The sequence below is a fragment of the Nicotiana tabacum genome, chromosome 20, assembly GCF_000715075.1.
Source record: "Nicotiana tabacum cultivar K326 chromosome 20, ASM71507v2, whole genome shotgun sequence".
Lineage (NCBI taxonomy): Eukaryota > Viridiplantae > Streptophyta > Magnoliopsida > Solanales > Solanaceae > Nicotiana > Nicotiana tabacum.
In genome coordinates this window covers 160,302,985-160,322,205 of record NC_134099.1, presented here as the reverse complement: position 1 = coordinate 160,322,205, position 19,221 = coordinate 160,302,985, and positions in this window count along the sequence as shown.

Sequence of the window (19,221 nt, the reverse complement as noted above, 5' to 3'; positions counted from 1 at the left end):
GACCTTCTGCAAACTTAGTCGATTTTGTCAAATCTTATGCACCTCACTTTCCATCTTGATTTTGAAACAACTATTTTACCCATAATCATCCCGATGGGACTTCACATGTTCAAAATATATCCTTACTACCCCTTTAACGCATTCATACCTAAGTCGAATTTCCGGAGTATTACACATAAGATTTTAAAACATGAAAATCTAGTAGAGTCCTAGACAAGAACAAATAGAATATTATCTTCACATGAAAATGTCTAACATAAAAACCTAGTGAAAGTAGCATAACCAAACATGTTGGTAGACATGGTCTAAAAAAGCAATTACTTAGTTGAGCATGAGAGAACTTTAGCATGCTGAGTACCAATCATAACACCAGAAGAATTCCAAAAGCATGTAAATTTTAGATAAATAGGACAAGCAAGCATCAAGACTAATACTAGTTGATTTCATATAGGAAAAGGATAAACATTGAAAATTTCTCTAGAACTCTTAGGCAATACTAAAGAATATAGGATTAACAAGTCAGGGAGCACAACATTAGAGTTTACCGATAGCAGAGAAACATGTTTGGCTAAACATTAAGACAGTATGGTTACATGGGGTTCACATGGTCATGGATCAATTTGCAGGGAAATAATATATTACACATAACGGATTCAGCAGAAAGAAGTGCGTACAAGCAGATTCTGGGCATGCATTAAATCTATGGGAGTTTCAATACAAGTATCCAAAGCTAAGCATGAGAAATGAGTCATAACAATCACCCAATATACGAATTCGGGCATAGATAAATATGATAGTATAATCGAGCCTTCAAGTAATAAGTTTTCCAAATTGAATACACAAGATGAACATATATAGAATTACGCAGATTCTGATAAAAATACAGGGTTACTGAACAAATTCAAGGCCCAGTGTCATATTTTTTCACAAAAGTTCAAGTAACACATATGTACAGAAGCATGAACACAAGATGGGAGAGAATATAATTACGAAAATCTAAGTACTTACCAGTTCGTAGAATTAACAAGCAAATAAAAGAGACAACTAAGTACCAGCAACAACTTCATTATCAGTAGCAAAGAGAGAACAACAGGACCCCAAACCCAGTGCATCAAAGTTCATAAGAGCTTCAGACGAGTCCCAAGAAGTGGTCATCTCAGGAAGGTTGATAAAGAAAATATAGGTGGCCTTGGCTTTCAGCCGGCAAATAATCAGTAGTTTCAGAATAATAGAGTGAGTTTGAGGGAATCCAAGTGATAAAAAGACCGTTTTAGGGGAATTGGGAGAGGGGTTTATATAGTGTTCGATTTGTCTTGTACATGAAAAAAAATCAATTACAACACAAAATAAGGAAAGAATCACATGCAAAACCCATTCCAAATTGGAATAGGTAAAAAATTCGGACAAACCCTAATTTGATTGGAAATCAAAAATTAGCCAAAGATCTCGGTAAATCAGACCCATACGACCTTGTTGTGAGCATATAGAAACAGATTACCGTCTGAATCTTGAATATTGAGGTTGATTGCACTTGATTCAGAGAAGTGGTCCTTGCCAAAATCGGGTAAGTACTAAGTAACACCACATGCGTGCACATAATAGCGAAGCATCACGAATAAGGTAAGTGAATCATGGAGTAAATTCATGGCATGGTTGGATTCGGAGAAGTTTTAGGGATAAGGAAGCTAGGGTTCAATGAAGCAAAGAGGGAGGTCGAGAGAATGCAGAAGCAGCTGGTTGAGTAAAAATGGATTAGGGTTTAAGGGGTTGGATAATTAAAAGTGGGGGAATAGATGTGGGTCGTTGATCATTTGAGATAAACAAGGTTAAAATTAAAGGGTCCGTTTGGTTAGGGCTAGGGGAGATTGGTCTAAGGGTTTGGGATGTGGGCATACATTTCAGCCTTTTCATTTCAAGCGTTGAAGTTGGGAGCCCGCCCAGATAATAGAGGCATACATTTCAGTCTTTATATTTCGAGCGTTGAAGTTGGGAGCCCGCCCAGATAACAGAGGAATACATTCAGCATTAATTTTCAAGTATTGAAGTTGGGAGCCCACCCATACAACAGAGGCATAGGTTTCAAGATCAAGTCAGAGGACAATAAAACAGAGGGTTACAGCAGGAATCCCCAACAGGAAACAATAAAAAATCCTAGCACCGGGAAGCAAAAGGTTGCAACAAGAGGTCCCAGCACATACTCAAGAGCATGGGTCAAAAGGAAAAAAAGCATCGGAAGAAAAGCACCGGAGGAAACACAAGCCGACGAGAACCTTTAAAGCAAAGGTTCGGTTAAATCTTTTTCAAAAAATGCTTCACCCGGAGTACTCGGATGGGCAAAAATCGCTCGCTTTATCTTTGCACGAAAACCCTTCGTGTCTCCGGGCAAAGAGGGGCAGCTGTAAGCACGTGATTTTTTCCCTATATGAGAAATACTCCCAAAAAATGCAAAATAAAATGATTTTCCTTGGTGTGCAATTTTGAGTATTTTGTGACATTTTTGGATTATTATTTGTATTTGTCTGTGTTTGTTTATTTGCTAAATTAATAAAAAATACAAAAATATATCGCATTGGCATGTAGGATTTAATTCTATAATTGTTAGTAATTAAATTAGTTTTATCAAAATTAAAAAATTTACAAAAAATATGCATCTTTTGCATTTTTAGCATTTAATGTCCAAATGAACAATTTTATGCTTAATTATTACTTAATTGTGCGTTAATTGTTATTGGTAGTTAATTTGCGCTTTTATAACTTAGTTTAGTTCTTAATAATAATTTAAGTACTTTTATAATTTAGTTTTAGAAAATAAAAGAAGAAAAGAGAACAAAAATACAAAGAAAAATCGGATTGGGCCACTTCTTCAATTGTAAGCCAAAGGCCCAAAAATTTGCACAATCTTCTCCATGACCCAGTCCACTTCAGACCGGGTCGACCCGGTCCGCCCCATAAACCCATTAACCCAAGACCCACTCTTCATTTTTGTCCTAACACAAAACAAAACAAAACACAAAAAAAAACCCTAAAGAAAAACCTAAAGAAAACTACCCGCCCCCACGCTCCATCTTCTCCAAAAACGAAGAGCCACCAAACGACCTCCCATGGCTGCCCTTAAACCAGACGCTTCTGCCTTCTTCTTCCTCGACCTCACCATCGCGAACATCCGCCATTGACGAAGCCAACAACTGCTCCAGTCCTCCGTACTGCTGCTGTTTTCTCGTCGCAGCTGCTACCTATAAATCGACCTTCTTCAAACGAACCCAACTGTTGTTGCGTCGTCCGCTTCAAGCTCGCGCTACTGATTTTGTCTCTCGCTACTGCCCTTGCTTCTGAAACCCCATGGATGCCATGTCTGCAGCTCGTCGCTGCTGACTCCATGGCTAGCCGAACGCACGAATAGCTGCCTCACTTCGTCTTCTTCAAAGCTCGAGCATCGCCATGGCCAACCCGTCGTCAACACTGCCCTCCTCCACCTCGCTTCTTCTGCTTTCAGCTGCAAGCTCGCCCAAGCTGCTACTGCTGTCACTGCCTTCATATTCCCCATCCAAACAACACAGCAGCTCGTCGCTACTTGGTTCGTAGCTGCTTGGTCGCTGCTGAAGGGATGCGTCGCTGCTGGGCCGTACTGCCTCTACTGCTTCGGCGCCGCTTGGTTCGTTTCTTAAATTCGCCTCCATCGTCGTTCGTTCGAGCTTTGGTCGACGCTCGTCAAAACAGCCCCTCCGCTCCGAGCCACTGTTTCATCTTCTTCGGCTTTTTGCTTCAGTCAAGTTCTTAAAGTCGTTTGTTCGTCGTTAAGTTCGTTGTTGAGTCCGGACAGATTTATTCTCATTCGAGGTTTGACGAAACAGTCCGTACGTATGGTGTTCATCTCCGGTTAGTAGATTTTTGAGTTTTATTTGTCCATATTTTGTTTTGATATTTTCGAATCTAAAATCGTCAAATGTTTGTTTTGTTTATCATTTGAATTAATTTTTAGTTCATGTTCATGTGTTGTTTGTTAAATTAATTTTTCAGATTTCAAATGAAGGATTAATTAATTATTTTTCAGGTTTATTTCATGTTTGTATTGTTGTTTAAGTGAATATTTGTTTGTATAATGTTTGTTAGATTCAAATTGAAATTTGATTAATTATTTCTTCAATTTGTTTCATGTTGTTATGTGTTTTCCAGAAATTATTAATGTTGTTTGAGTCATGTGAATCCGTCATGTTTGTTGCTTAAAAACAGATTTAATTCATGTTCATCTTTGTTTGAAGTTCATGTTTAAATCCAGTGATTTAATGTGAGTTTATGTTTGTGTTGTGATTTGTTGATTTAATTTGAATCATGCATATTGTTGTTTGTATTGTTGTGTTCTTGCTCATACATTCATGGTCTAAATTAACCAGGATTGGTTCCCGATATGGTTAATTCATTCCATTAATTTGGAGTTTGTGTTGTTCATCATGTTCATGTAAATTGTTGTTGAAGATTGTTGAGAAATTGGTCATCTTGACTATATTTTGGTTGAGTTATGATTAATTGATTGTTTAGAGCAGAGGGGTAATTTGGTAAATTGCATTGCATTCGGGGGTAGATTTGTAATTGCAATAAGGTCGGAGGGGTAGTTTGGTAATTGAACATTATTTTGATTCTTTATGTTAAGCATGGGGGACAAATATAATGGGGTGAGGTTTTTGAGGTATTTGTTTAATATAATGGGGGACAAGACAAAACATAATGGGGAGGAATCTTGTACTTTTTTAATATAGGCATGGGGGACAAATTATAATGGGGAGGAATCTTGTACTTTTTTTAATATAGGCATGGGGGACAAATTGTAATGGGTTGGGAATGTGTTAGTTATTTAATGTAGGCATGGGGGACAAAATTTAAAATGAAGAAGACATTTAATAGTGGGCCAAAGCATGCCATTGGGGGAATAATTTTGGGGTTGGGAATGGAAGACTTGTCTTGCTATATATAGAGGACTATTCTTGACATTAAAGAGGACTAGAACTTGAACATTGAGAGGATTTTTTAGAGAAAAGAAAAAAGGTTGAACATTATTGAGAGATTATTGTGGAGAGACTTTTACACTTGAGAGTTGACATACTTTTATACTGGAGAGAGTTTGTTATAGTAAAAGAGAAAGACAATTTGAACTTTCACTCGAACAATTCTGTTTGCTTTTCTTCGAGTGTTATTCAAAAATCCGAAGCTGCTGCATCTCGTATCTTTTCTCTCTTCTGCTTTGACTGCGATTGTACTTTTGCACTACTGAGTTTTCAATCTGTTACTGGGTCATTCTACTGGTTGTTACTGGTTTCGCGGTGTTGCTGAATCTGCTGTTGATGTGTTATTACTGCTGCTGACTCCTATTTCTTTTGTTCTTGTACTGCTGTTTCCAGGTACACATTTGTACACTCTTGACTTGAGGCGAAAAATGAAATATTAATCAGGCTCCTGTTCCTGTTGAATTCTTTTGTTTGGATCTGTGTTTGAATATTAATTTTCCTCTCTTGGTATAAAAATGTAGTTGATTGATTAAATGAGCAATGATGTCGCATATGTATAACTTCTTCATCTAATAATGTTAGTTTACATTAATCGAAGAATAGTTAATCTGTTTTGATATTATTTTGTATTTATCTCATGTTCTAGCAAATAATAAAATGTGGAATGAAAGCAGTTTTTCCTTGTACAAACGCGATCGCAATTTTCTGTTCACATTAGCCGTAACTTAATAACTAATAAATTGCGTTTTTCAGCATGTAAATAATTAAGAGATTTTTTTTATTTTTTGAGACGAACTTAATAGAAAATGTAGTCGCAATAGGTTTATCCTTTTAAAAAAAATGAGACGAGCCTCGCCAAATAAATCACAAACCGCCGGGGCCCTCGATAAAATACATAACCATTGACTAGACTTTGGATTTGGCCGTTTAATGAACCTTCACGGCCTCTTCCTAAAATAACAATACGTTAGACTCTTTAGGATGCGCCTTAATAAATCTTACCTTCGTAAACTCGGGTGCACATTTATGTGACCCAAATCCAATTCTCAACGGAGTCGAAATGTGTTTCTAATCACGGGTACATTGATTGTGATGTGGTTCGAGATGCGTGTCCATGACGATGCAAATTCATTTTAAAAAATAAGAATGAGATGAGCCTCACCAAATAAAATACAAATTGCGGGGCCCTCAGTAAATATTTGCTTCAAAAATTATTTGGACTTCGAGATGGACCGTTTAGTAAAATTCCACGGTCTTACCCAAAATAAATACGCTAGTCGCTTTAGGCGCGCCTTTAATAATTTAATTTCCTTAAACTCGGGTGCACATTGATGTGACCCAAATCCAAATCTCAACAGAGTCAAAGTGTGTCGACGACCACGGGTACATTGATTGTAATGCGGTTCGAGATACATTTTCACAACGTTGCAATTCTTGATAAAAACAGTAAATGATAAAAGCGGTTAAAAGTTAAATTTTGCACATAAGTTAACACTTGTATAAAATCAGATAATCAAGCCGAATATAACAGTTGAGCGACCGTGCTAGAACCACGGAACACGGGAATGCCTAACACCTTCTCCCGGGTTAACAGAATTCCTTATCCGGATTTCTGGTACGCAGACTGTAATATAGAGTCATTATTTTCCTCGATTCGGGATTAAAATTGGTGACTTGGGACACCCTAAACCTCCCAAGTGGCGACTCTGAAATAAATAAATAAATCCCGTTTCGATTGTCCTTTAATTGGAAAAAACTCCCTTGCACCCCCTCGGGTGCGTAAAAAGGAGGTGTGACAGCTCTGGCGACTCTGCTGGGGATTTTATGACCTAGAACCACTGGTTCAGGGTTAAGAATTCGAGCTTAAAATAATTGTTATTATTTGGCTTTATTTATTATCTGATTTTTGTTTACATGTTTGAGCCTAAGGTGCTAAATGTTGCTTTTACCGCTTTGATATTGTTTGGACTGTATATATAAACTGTGCCGAAACCCCTCTCTTCTCTCTCTTGAGGAGTGCACCCTGGTCGTGGCTTCTTTCTGTTAGTGTCATATACCAAAATAGAACGAGGATTCGGTGGAGTTGCAAAATCGGATGGCCTTTTGGTTACCGGTACACAGCTCCCATCCTCGGCTCGAGTTGTCCGCTCGGGTAAGCCAGGTCTAGAACAAACACCTAGGCTTTAAAAACTTAGTATAAAAAAGTCTCATGCCGGATCCCTAGTAGGAACGCTTATTTGCATCATGTGCATTAGACTTAGGGGACTCAACACAAGGGTTGGGTCCGTCTAGGACTAGCAACCTGATATGAAAAAACCATCCTGATGCATCCTATTTGTTTTTCGTGCATTTATTTTGTCTCATTGACCGGTGTTTGAATATTATGAATATTGTGAAATTGAAAAAAAAGAAATAGCGGTTAGGGAATTGATTGTTTATTTTTTAAAAAATCCAATACCCAAATACTGTCAAAACTCTGCCGAAATTTTGAGAAAATAAAAAAAAACGTCTTATTAGTTTGTTTTATTAAAAGCAAAGGAAAAAATAGAAGGAAAAAAAATCGTTGTTCTGTCTCGGTTGTTCAAAAAAAAATAGTAGAAAAAATAAATAAAATAGTTTGTTTGCTAAAAAATATTTTGTTTTGAAAGCGCTTTTATCATTAGTTGCAAATACAAATATATATATATATATATAAAATCCAAAAGTTTTTCTTTATTTCCAAAAATGTATATATATCTTTATTTGTTGCAAAAATATTTGTCTTGCAAAGTCTAGAAAAGTTCTTTTAGACTCCCAGTTTTCGAAACAAAAATCCAAAAATATTTTTCATTATTGACTTCTTTAGAAAGTTTTTTTGTTTGTTTAATTATTAAAAAAAAACGTATATATATATATAATAAAAAAATCCGAAAATATTTTCCCTCTTCTTTAAATATTGAAAAGAAAATCCAAAATTCAAAAAAAAATAATATTTTTTTTAGAAAGCATTTCTTTTATTAAAGGTAAAATTTCAAAAAAAATATTTTCCTTCTTCTTTAGAATAAGAGAAAATCAATCAAAAATCCAAGAAAAATATAATACTTCCTTTATTCTGTTAAGCAGTTCTTTCACAAATTCAAAAAAAAAATTAGTTTATTTACTTTATTCTTGATTGCCTGAACTACGCGGGTTTGATTCTCACCGGATGTGAGATACGTAGGCAACCCTCATCGCGTCCAACCCCACATTTTGCTAAAAAAACCAAAAAACAAATAATAAATAATAATCAAAAAATATATATCAAATTTTAGTTCTGTCATAAAGAAATTGGGTGACGCTGTTTTGTCAAAACATAGCCGAATGTTCCCGAAAGGGACGCCGGAAGGCTGATTTTGCATAAATGGCCACCTTTTGGGGTCATGTTTAGGATTTTTGGTCTAGTTGACCCACACAGCCTTTTAAAGCTTCGTCCCCGAGACGCTGAAGGGCCGTGTTTTGCAACACCAAGTTTTTATTATAATTTGAAAAAAAGTCGACGGTCAGGTGAATACCGTTCAAATTTTGTCATAATAAGCCGAGCCAGCTTCGGCCGCGTCTTAAACCGTTCTTGCCGAAATAGCCTTAGAGTATCTTTCAGTTGTCGAAAGGTTATTTTCGTAAAAGAATGAACAAGTTTGTAAAATGTCCAAATAATCCTCCCCGGCCTCAAAATTCATGTGAAGTTTGGAAGGGGCCATATTTGCAAAAATAACCGTTGGGTTGCATTTGTCAAACGGAGAAAGGAAGCTGGCCATTTGTTTTTGAGTTTATAAAACTTTTGATTAGAATATGTGGGTTGTTTGATTTTCGAGTTTGTAGGTCATCTTCAAACCTTTGAAACCCAGTTTGTTCAAATATGAAAAATATTTAGTATTGTTTATCTTTTAGTGGTCCGAACTACGCAAGGTCTGATTCACGCGGGGACGTGATACGTAGGCAATCCACATAAGATTCGACCGCCAGTAATAAAGAAAAAGAAAATACAAAATAGGATAAAATACAGGGGTTCCCAAAGTACTTTGAAGGGGCAAATAAGCAAGCCGGGATGTCGCATGTTGTTCGAAGCAAAGCATGTTAGAAATGGTTAACTGCCTAGGAGCATTGCATCCTCAATGTGTTGTTATCAAATCTGTTAAACTCTAACGCTAACAAGTTTGTTGTTTTCCGACATCCAGACAGTTAGTTGTTAAAGAATTCTGGCAACACACCCTTACCAAACTAGATCCAAAGGACCGATAGCAACAAGCATGACTACTTCAGAGAATAGTACCGAGGAAGAAAGGCCGATGAGCCAGTTGTTAAAGGAAGCGATGGAAAAAATAGAAAGGATGGGATTAGAAATGAATGCAATGCAGCTAACTCTAGACAAAGCACAAAAGACCCCTGAGCCACTAGGGCATATGCCGGAATACCCTCACTCTGGCCACTCAACTAGCCTCCCGAATCACCGTTGTCTTCAGGAGAGAAGCCCCCATGATTCCCAAGCTCCACCGCCCCATCAACCTCTCCCAATACCAAATGTTCCCACTTTTATGGGACCCACATCAGCCACCCTGCAAAGATCAAACAGCGAGCCATTGCTTCAGGCTCCCGATACGCAATACTATCCCCCTGAGCCTACATTCCATGCCCCCGAACCACATGCCTACAATCCACATTTGGAGGCACCGGCAGAAATTGAAAAGCCGGTTAAAGCCCCAGAACAAGATGAGGTATTGAGGAAATTCAAAAGCCTGGAGCAGTCCTTCAGGAACCTGCATGGATTGGGCAACCAGGTCAGCGTGGCCTACAAAGATCTATGCCCTTTCCCGGATGTCCAACTCCCGGCTGGGTTCAAGATGCCTAAGTTTGATTTATATGAAGGGCACGGTGATCCCATGGCACATTTGCGGGGATTCTGTAGTAAAATGAGAGGGGCAGGCGGTAAAGATGAACTGCTGATAGCCTATTTTGGCCAAAGTCTGAGCGGATCGGCACTCGAATGGTATACCAAACAGGATTCCAGCAGATGGTACACTTGGGATGATCTGGCGCAGGCTTTTGCAGGTCATTTCCAATACAATCTCGAGATAGTCCCTGACCGTCTCACGTTGTTGAGGACCGGGAAGAAGCCCGGGGAAAGTTTTCGCGAGTTCGGGTTCCGCTGGAGAGAGCAAGCAGCCAGAGTCGATCCTCCCATGAGAGAGGGAGAGATGGTGGACTACTTCTTACAAACCTTGGAGCCAACTTACTTTGGTCATCTAGTGACGACAGTTGGTAAATCTTTCAATGAAGTAGTAAAAATGGGCGGTATGATCGAAGAGGGACTCAGGTCCAACAAAATCCTGAGCTATTCGGCAATTAAAGCAACCACTCAGGCCATCCAGAGCGGCACTGAGGGTGTACTGGGGAAGGAGAAGAAAGAAGATGTCACGACTGTTGAGTCGGGAGCTTGGCTCGGATCTAGAGGCCCGTCACCCTACTATAGCCGATCACGACCCGACCACCAAAGTTACCCCCGCACTCCATATAGCCCTCCACGACATTATTACTCACTGCCAGATCCCCATTTTTCTGTTCACCATGCACAAACCTATACCCACTCTCCAGCACATGCACAATGGCGTGCGCCGGCTCCCCAAAATACATACCCACCTCCACCAAACATATATCCACTTCCGAGGGCCTATAGAAATCCTCCAGGGTCAGGTTTCCGGGGGAATCAAGCTTTTAAGAATGAGAGGAAGCAGAAATATACTCCGCTGGGAGAATCCTATACTACCGTGTTCCACAAATTGAGGCAGTTAGGCCTATTGAATCCTATTGAGCCCAAATTACCAAATCCCCTTCCTGAAAATCTTGACCCTTTAGCAAGTTGTGAATATTGTTCGGGGGCTCCCGGACACGATACTGAGAGATGTTGGAAGTTGAAGAATGCCGTGCAAGAGCTCATCAACACAAATAGGATCGAGGTTCAGGTTCCAGAGCCGCCAAACATTAATGACGATCCGTGCCGGTGAAAAAAAAAATCAACAATTGAACGGCTACTCCTCTTCCTATCCGAAGGGAGTCTTGGTAGTGGGCTCTGATTTTTCTTTCTTGTTTTGGATTATTGCAGAGTTGTAATCCAGTTTTGTTTTAGTGTGAAACTCTGTTATCCCGTATTTTTATAAAGTGAAAGCTTCTCCTCTTATTTTGTTTTGAGTCTATTTTTCTTCCTTTTCTCTTTCTAAACAATGCTCTTTATACTGATTCCAATGACATGGCGTGCATAACGGATCTTCAACTTAGTCTAAAAATCAATCTGATTTCGAACTGATTATACAAAAGGTCAATCACGATGACGAATTGGGATACGATGATAATAAAGCCTTCAAAGAGACAAACAGAGAGTTTAAGCTAGTTGGAAGAGAAATCCAAGCCCAACTTAAATGACGCATAAGACATCAATTTAGGGGATGCAGACGATATCAGGAAATTTAAAGAGGGACAGCAAGTGTTGAAACGGATCCTCCCACATCAGGCCAAAACAAAATGGCAAATTTGTCCCGAATTGGCAGTGGCCATCTATTGTGACCAAGATGTTATCCAGTTGCACTTCATGTCAGACAGATGTCGAGGGAAGATGCATCGACATTGCTATTAATTGTTGTCTGTTTGTTTATACTTGGCATTCATCGGAGAATGAAATGACGGAGGCAATTTTTTCTTCTATCCAAACATTTTAACCTTTGCTTCCCCTTTTGAGCCTTATTTATTCTTTCATACCCCTCTTTTGGAAAGCCAAAAAAGACCTCCCGATCAGAATCCGAGGAAAGCCAAGTTAAGCAAATATAAGCAGAGAAAGTCGGCAACGAATTGATAACCTAAAGAATCCCCAGCAAAGAGTCATATCGGCACCATAAGGCGACGAGAATTGAGAGAAATGAGAGAGTCTCATCAGTGAAAACCCCTCGAAGGGCACTATGAGGCGACAAGGATATAAAGAGGGCTAGCAAGATAAGATTGGCAAAAAATGGGCCGCATCCGGCGAAAGTTGGGTTTCTGCACATCCCCAGCAAAGAGTCATGTCGGTAACACTCCAATCTCCAGCTTAGAAAATAAAATGAGAAGAGTCTTATCGGTGAAAACCTTCACAGGAACCATAAGGCGACGAGAATTGAGAGAAATGAGAGAGCCTCATCAGTGAAAACCCCTCGAAGGGCACTATGAGGCGACAAGGATATAAAGGGGGCTAGCAAGATAAGATCCGCATCCGGCGAAAGTTGGGCTTCTGCACATCCCCAGCAAAGTAAGGCCGTCAGAAAAATTGATCGATATGAATAGACTGAGTTGGTTAATCCAGATATGCATGACATGATCATTGGGATTGATTGTACCATTCGGATAAGTTCTTTATTTTTTCTTTCTCCAACATTTGTTCAGAAAGACTTTTTCTTTCATCTTTTTTAAAGTCATCACTTTTTATTTTGGGTTTATAGTGTTTTTCTCCAGTAGTTTGTTTTTTAGAAGGATTTTGTTTTTCAGAGCTTACTACTAATTGCCAAAATGCTGCGAAGCAAAAGGCGAACAGGACATGCCAAAGATAATACAATGAAACGGAAAAGACATTTGTTGCAAGACCGAATGATGAGTTGGCCTAAATGTCAAGGGGGTATAGTGAAAAAGGGGTCGAGATGCAAGAGCATCCTTGGCCGATCATCGACCAAATTCCAAAAAGGTCGGACAATGTGGAGCAAGGAAAGAAGAGGAAAAACCACCCCCAACGGGAATGTGTTCACCAGCAGGGACATGATCCCCAACAGTAATATCATCCCCAATAAATAGTATCATCCCCAGCAAGTTCTGATAGTGTAATGGAACGCCGAAAAAAAAAAGAAAAAAAAAGAAAAAAAAAGGGAAAGCAACCATGTTTTTTTTTCTTTTAAAACTAACAAAATCTTTCTTTGATTTGAAGCAGGGAAAAGAAATGTTACAGATGGCGGAAGAACATGCCATAAAGAAGATCATCAAATCGGGGCAGAAAATTTTCTCATCACGAAAATTTTCTCAAAAAAAAAACAGGCGCCCACCTGAATAACGAGAGGAATACTTTTTTGTCTGTTCATTTCAGGCACCCACCTGTATAACAAGGGAATACATTCCATGCCTTTACCGATAGGAGATACACTTCCTAGGTCTAGTTTTGCCAATAGGAGACGCACTTCCTAAGTTTTAACCATAGGAGATGCATTTCCTCCTAAGTTTAGTTTTACCTATAGGAGACGCATTTCCTCCTAAGTTTACTTTTACCCATAGGAGACGCATTTCCTCCTAAGTCCTAAGTTTTAACCGTAGGAGACGCATTTCCTCCTAAGTTTACTTTTACCCATAGGAGACGCATTTCCTCCTAAGTTTAGTTTTACCCATAGGAGATGCATTTCCTCCTAAGTTTAGTTTTACCCAATCCTAAGTTGTTGTTGAAATCAGGAGCCCGCCTGAAGAGAGGAATGGCGTTTATTTTAAAAGTTGAAGTTGGGAGCCCGCCCAGATAGCAGAGGCATACATTTCAGTCTTTTCATTTCAGGTGTTGAAATTGGGAGCCCGCCCATAATAACAGAGGAATACATTCAGTCTTTTCATTTCAGGTGTTGAAATTGGGAGCCCGCCCAGATAACAGAGGCATACATTTCAGTCTTTATATTTCCAGAGTTGAAGTTGGGAGCCCGCCCATAATAACAGAGGAATACATTCAGTCTTTATTTTTCAAGTGTTGAAGTTGGGAGCCCGCCCATAATAACAGAGGCATACATTTCAGTCTTTACATTTCAAGCGTTGAAGTTGGGAGCCCGCCCAGATAACAGAGGCATACATTTCAGTCTTTATATTTCCAGAGTTGAAGTTGGGAGCCCGCCCAGATAACAGAGGCATACATTTCAGTCTTTATATTTCCAGAGTTGAAGTTGGGAGCCCGCCCATAATAACAGAGGAATACATTCAGTCTTTACTTTTCAAGCGTTGAAGTTGGGAGCCCGCCCATAATAACAGAGGAATACATTCAGTCTTTATTTTCAAGAGTTGAAGTTGGGAGCCCGCCCATAATAACAGAGGAATACATTCAGGCTTTATATTTCCAGAGTTGAAGTTGGGAGCCCGCCCATAATAACAGAGGAATACATTTAGTCTTTATATTTCAAGCGTTGAAATTGGGAGCCCGCCCATAATAACAGAGGAATACATTCAGTCTTTACTTTTCAAGTGTTGAAGTTGGGAGCCTGCCCAGATAACAGAGGCATACATTCAGTCTTTACATTTCAAGCGTTGAAGTTGGGAGCCCGCCCATAATAACAGAGGAATACATTCAGTCTTTATATCTCCAGAGTTGAAGTTGGGAGCCCGCCCAGATAACAGAGGCATACATTTCAGCCTTTTCATTTCAAGCGTTGAAGTTGGGAGCCCGCCCAGATAATAGAGGCATATATTTCAGTCTTTATATTTCGAGCGTTGAAGTTGGGAGCCCGCCCAGATAACAGAGGAATACATTCAGCATTAATTTTCAAGTATTGAAGTTGGGAGCCCGCCCATACAACAGAGGCATAGGTTTCAAGATCAAGTCAGAGGACAATAAAACAGAGGGTTACAGCAGGAACCCCCAACAGGAAACAATAAAAAATCCCAGCACCGGGAAGCAAAAGGTTGCAACAAGAGGTCCCAGCACATACTCAAGAGCATGGGTCAAAAGGAAGAAAAGCATCGGAAGAAAAGCACCGGAGGAAACACAAGCCGACGAGAAAGCCAGGCAACAAGAACAAATTTCAGTCTAGCCTAGCTTCTTGTTTTTATTTTAAGTACGGTGTAATAAGGAGATCGGTAAGCAGTGATAACAACATGCAACAGCAGTAACATTGCAATCCCACGGTAGTCCCAGCTACCAAAATTTCCCGAACTACATTAACCTGATTCCCCTTTAGCCAGGGATATGTAGGAAACCTTTGAAGCAAAGGTTCGGTTAAATCTTTTTCAAAAAATGCTTCACCCGGAGTACTCGGATGGGCAAAAATCGCTCACTTTATCTTTGTACGAAAACCCTTCGTGTCTCCGGGCAAAGAGGGGCAGCTGTAAGCACGTGATTTTTTCCCTATATGAGAAATACTCCCAAAAAATGCAAAATAAAATGATTTTCCTTGGTGTGCAATTTTGAGTATTTTTGTGACATTTTTGGATTATTATTTGTATTTGTCTGTGTTTGTTTATTTGCTAAATTAATAAAAAATACAAAAATATATCGCATTGGCATGTAGGATTTAATTCTATAATTGTTAGTAATTAAATTAGTTTTATCAAAATTAAAAAATTTACAAAAAATATGCATCTTTTGCATTTTTAGCATTTAATGTCCAAATGAACAATTTTATGCTTAATTATTACTTAATTGTGCGTTAATTGTTATTGGTAGTTAATTTGCGCTTTTATAACTTAGTTTAGTTCTTAATAATAATTTAAGTACTTTTATAATTTAGTTTTAGAAAATAAAAGAAGAAAAGAGAACAAAAATACAAAGAAAAATCGGATTGGGCCACTTCTTCAATTGTAAGCCAAAGGCCCAAAAATTTGCACAATCTTCTCCATGACCCAGTCCACTTCAGACCGGGTCGACCCGGTCCGCCCCATAAACCCATTAACCCAAGACCCACTCTTCATTTTTGTCCTAACACAAAACAAAACAAAACACAAAAAAAAACCCTAAAGAAAAACCTAAAGAAAACTACCCGCCCCCACGCTCCATCTTCTCCAAAAACGAAGAGCCACCAAACGACCTCCCATGGCTTCCCTTAAACCAGACGCTTCTGCCTTCTTCTTCCTCGAACTCACCATCGCGAACATCCGCCATTGACGAAGCCAACAACTGCTCCAGCTCCTCCGTACTGCTGCTGTTTTCTCGTCGCACCTGCTACCTATAAATCGACCTTCTTCAAACGAACCCAACTGTTGTTGCGTCGTCCGCTTCAAGCTCGCGCTACTGATTTTGTCTCTCGCTACTGCCCTTGCTTCTGAAACCCCATGGATGCCATGTCTGCAGCTCGTCGCTGCTGACTCCATGGCTAGCCGAACGCACGAACAGCTGCCTCACTTCGTCTTCTTCAAAGCTCGAGCATCGCCATGGCCAACCCGTCGTCAACACTGCCCTCCTCCACCTCGCTTCTTCTGCTTTCAGCTGCAAGCTCGCCCAAGCTGCTACTGCTGTCACTGCCTTCATATTCCCCATCCAAACAACACAGCAGCTCGTCGCTACTTGGTTCGTAGCTGCTTGGTCGCTGCTGAAGGGATGCGTCGCTGCTGGGCCGTACTGCCTCTACTGCTTCGGCGCCGCTTGGTTCGTTTCTTAAATTCGCCTCCATCGTCGTTCGTTCGAGCTTTGGTCGACGCTCGTCAAAACAGCCCCTCCGCTCCGAGCCACTGTTTCATGTTCTTCGGCTTTTTGCTTCAGTCAAGTTCTTAAAGTCGTTTGTTCGTCGTTAAGTTCGTTGTTGAGTCCGAACAGATTTATTCCCATTCGAGGTTTGACGAAACAGTCCGTACGTATGGTGTTCATCTCCGGTTAGTAGATTTTTGAGTTTTATTTGTCCATATTTTGTTTTGATATTTTTGAATCTAAAATCGGCAAATGTTTGTTTTGTTTATCATTTGAATTAATTTTTAGTTCATGTTCATGTGTTGTTTGTTAAATTAATTTTTCAGATTTCAAATGAAGGATTAATTAATTATTTTTCAGGTTTATTTCATGTTTGTATTGTTGTTTAAGTGAATATTTGTTTGTTTAATGTTTGTTAGATTCAAATTGAAATTTGATTAATTATTTCTTCAATTTGTTTCATGTTGTTATGTGTTTTCCAGAAATTATTAATGTTGTTTGAGTCATGTGAATCCGTCATGTTTGTTGCTTAAAAACAGATTTAATTCATGTTCATCTTTGTTTGAAGTTCATGTTTAAATCCAGTGATTTAATGTGAGTTTATGTTTGTGTTGTGATTTGTTGATTTAATTTGAATCATGCATATTGTTGTTTGTATTGTTGTGTTCTTGCTCATACATTCATGGTCTAAATTAACCAGGATTGGTTCCCGATATGGTTAATTCATTCCATTAATTTGGAGTTTGTGTTGTTCATCATGTTCATGTAAATTGTTGTTGAAGATTGTTGAGAAATTGGTCATCTTGACTATATTTTGGTTGAGTTATGATTAATTGATTGTTTAGAGCAGAGGGGTAATTTGGTAAATTGCATTGCATTCGGGGGTAGATTTGTAATTGCAATAAGGTCGGAGGGGTAGTTTGGTAATTGAACATTATTTTGATTCTTTATGTTAAGCATGGGGGACAAATATAATGGGGTGAGGTTTTTGAGGTATTTGTTTAATATAATGGGGGACAAGACAAAACATAATGGGGAGGAATCTTGTACTTTTTTAATATAGGCATGGGGGACAAATTATAATGGGGAGGAATCTTGTACTTTTTTAATATAGGCATGGGGGACAAATTGTAATGGGTTGGGAATGTGTTAGTTATTTAATGTAGGCATGGGGGACAAAATTTAAAATGAAGAAGACATTTAATAGTGGGCCAAAGCATGCCATTGGGGGAATAATTTTGGGGTTGGGAATGGAAGACTTGTCTTGCTATATATAGAGGACTATTCTTGACATTAAAGAGGACTAGAACTTGAACATTGAGAGGATTTTTTAGAGAAAAGAAAAAAGGTTGAACATTATTGAGAGATTATTGTGGAGAGACTTTTACACTTGAGAGTTGACATACTTTTATACTGGAGAGAGTTTGTGATAGTAAAAGAGAAAGATAATTTGAACTTTCACTCGAACAATTCTGTTTGCTTTTCTTCGAGTGTTATTCAAAAATCCGAAGCTGCTGCATCTCGTATCTTTTCTCTCTTCTGCTTTGATTGCGATTGTACTTTTGCACTGCTGAGTTTTCAATCTGTTACTGGGTCATTCTACTGGTTGTTACTGGTTTCGCGGTGTTGCTGAACCTGATGTTGCTGTGTTATTACTGCTGCTGACTCCTATTTCTTTTGTTCTTGTACTGCTGTTTCCAGGTACACATTTGTACACTCTTGACTTGAGGCGAAAAATGAAATATTAATCAGGCTCCTGTTCCTGTTGAATTCTTTTGTTTGGATCTGTGTTTGAATATTAATTTTCCTCTCTTGGTATAAAAATGTAGTTGATTGATTAAATGAGCAATGATGTCGCATATGTATAACTTCTTCATCTAATAATGTTAGTTTACATTAATCGAAGAATAGTTAATCTGTTTTGATATTATTTTGTATTTATCTCATGTTCTAGCAAATAATAAAATGTGGAATGAAAGCAGTTTTTCCTTGTACAAACGCGATCGCAATTTTCCGTTCACATTAGCCGTAACTTAATAACTAATAAATTGCGTTTTTCAGCATGTAAATAATTAGGAGATTTTTTTTATTTTTAGAGACGAACTTAATAGAAAATGTAGTCGCTATAGGTTTATCCTTTTAAAATAAAAAAAAAATGAGACGAGCCTCGCCAAATAAATCACAAACCGCCGGGGCCCTCGATAAAATACATAACCATTGACTAGACTTTGGATTTGGCCGTTTAATGAACCTTCACGGCCTCTTCCTAAAATAACAATACGTTAGACTCTTTAGGACGCGCCTTAATAAATCTTACCTTCGTAAACTCGGGTGCACATTTATGTGACCCAAATCCAATTCTCAACGGAGTCGAAATGTGTTTCTAATTACGGGTACATTGATTGTGATGTGGTTCGAGATGCGTGTCCATGACGTTGCAAATTCATTTTAAAAAATAAGAATGAGATGAGCCTCGCCAAATAAAATACAAATTGCGGGGCCCTCAGTAAATATTTGCTTTAAAAATTATTTGGACTTCGAGATGGACCGTTTAGTAAAATTCCACGGTCTTACCCAAAATAAATACGCTAGTCGCTTTAGGCGCGCCTTTAATAATTTAATTTCCTTAAACTCGGGTGCACATTGATTTGACCCAAATCCAAATCTCAACAGAGTCAAAGTGTGTCGACGACCACGGGTACATTGATTGTAACGCGGTTCGAGATACATTTTCACAACGTTGCAATTCTTGATAAAAACAGTAAATGATAAAAGCGGTTAGAAGTTAAATTTTGCACATAAGTTCACACTTGTATAAAATCAGATAATCAA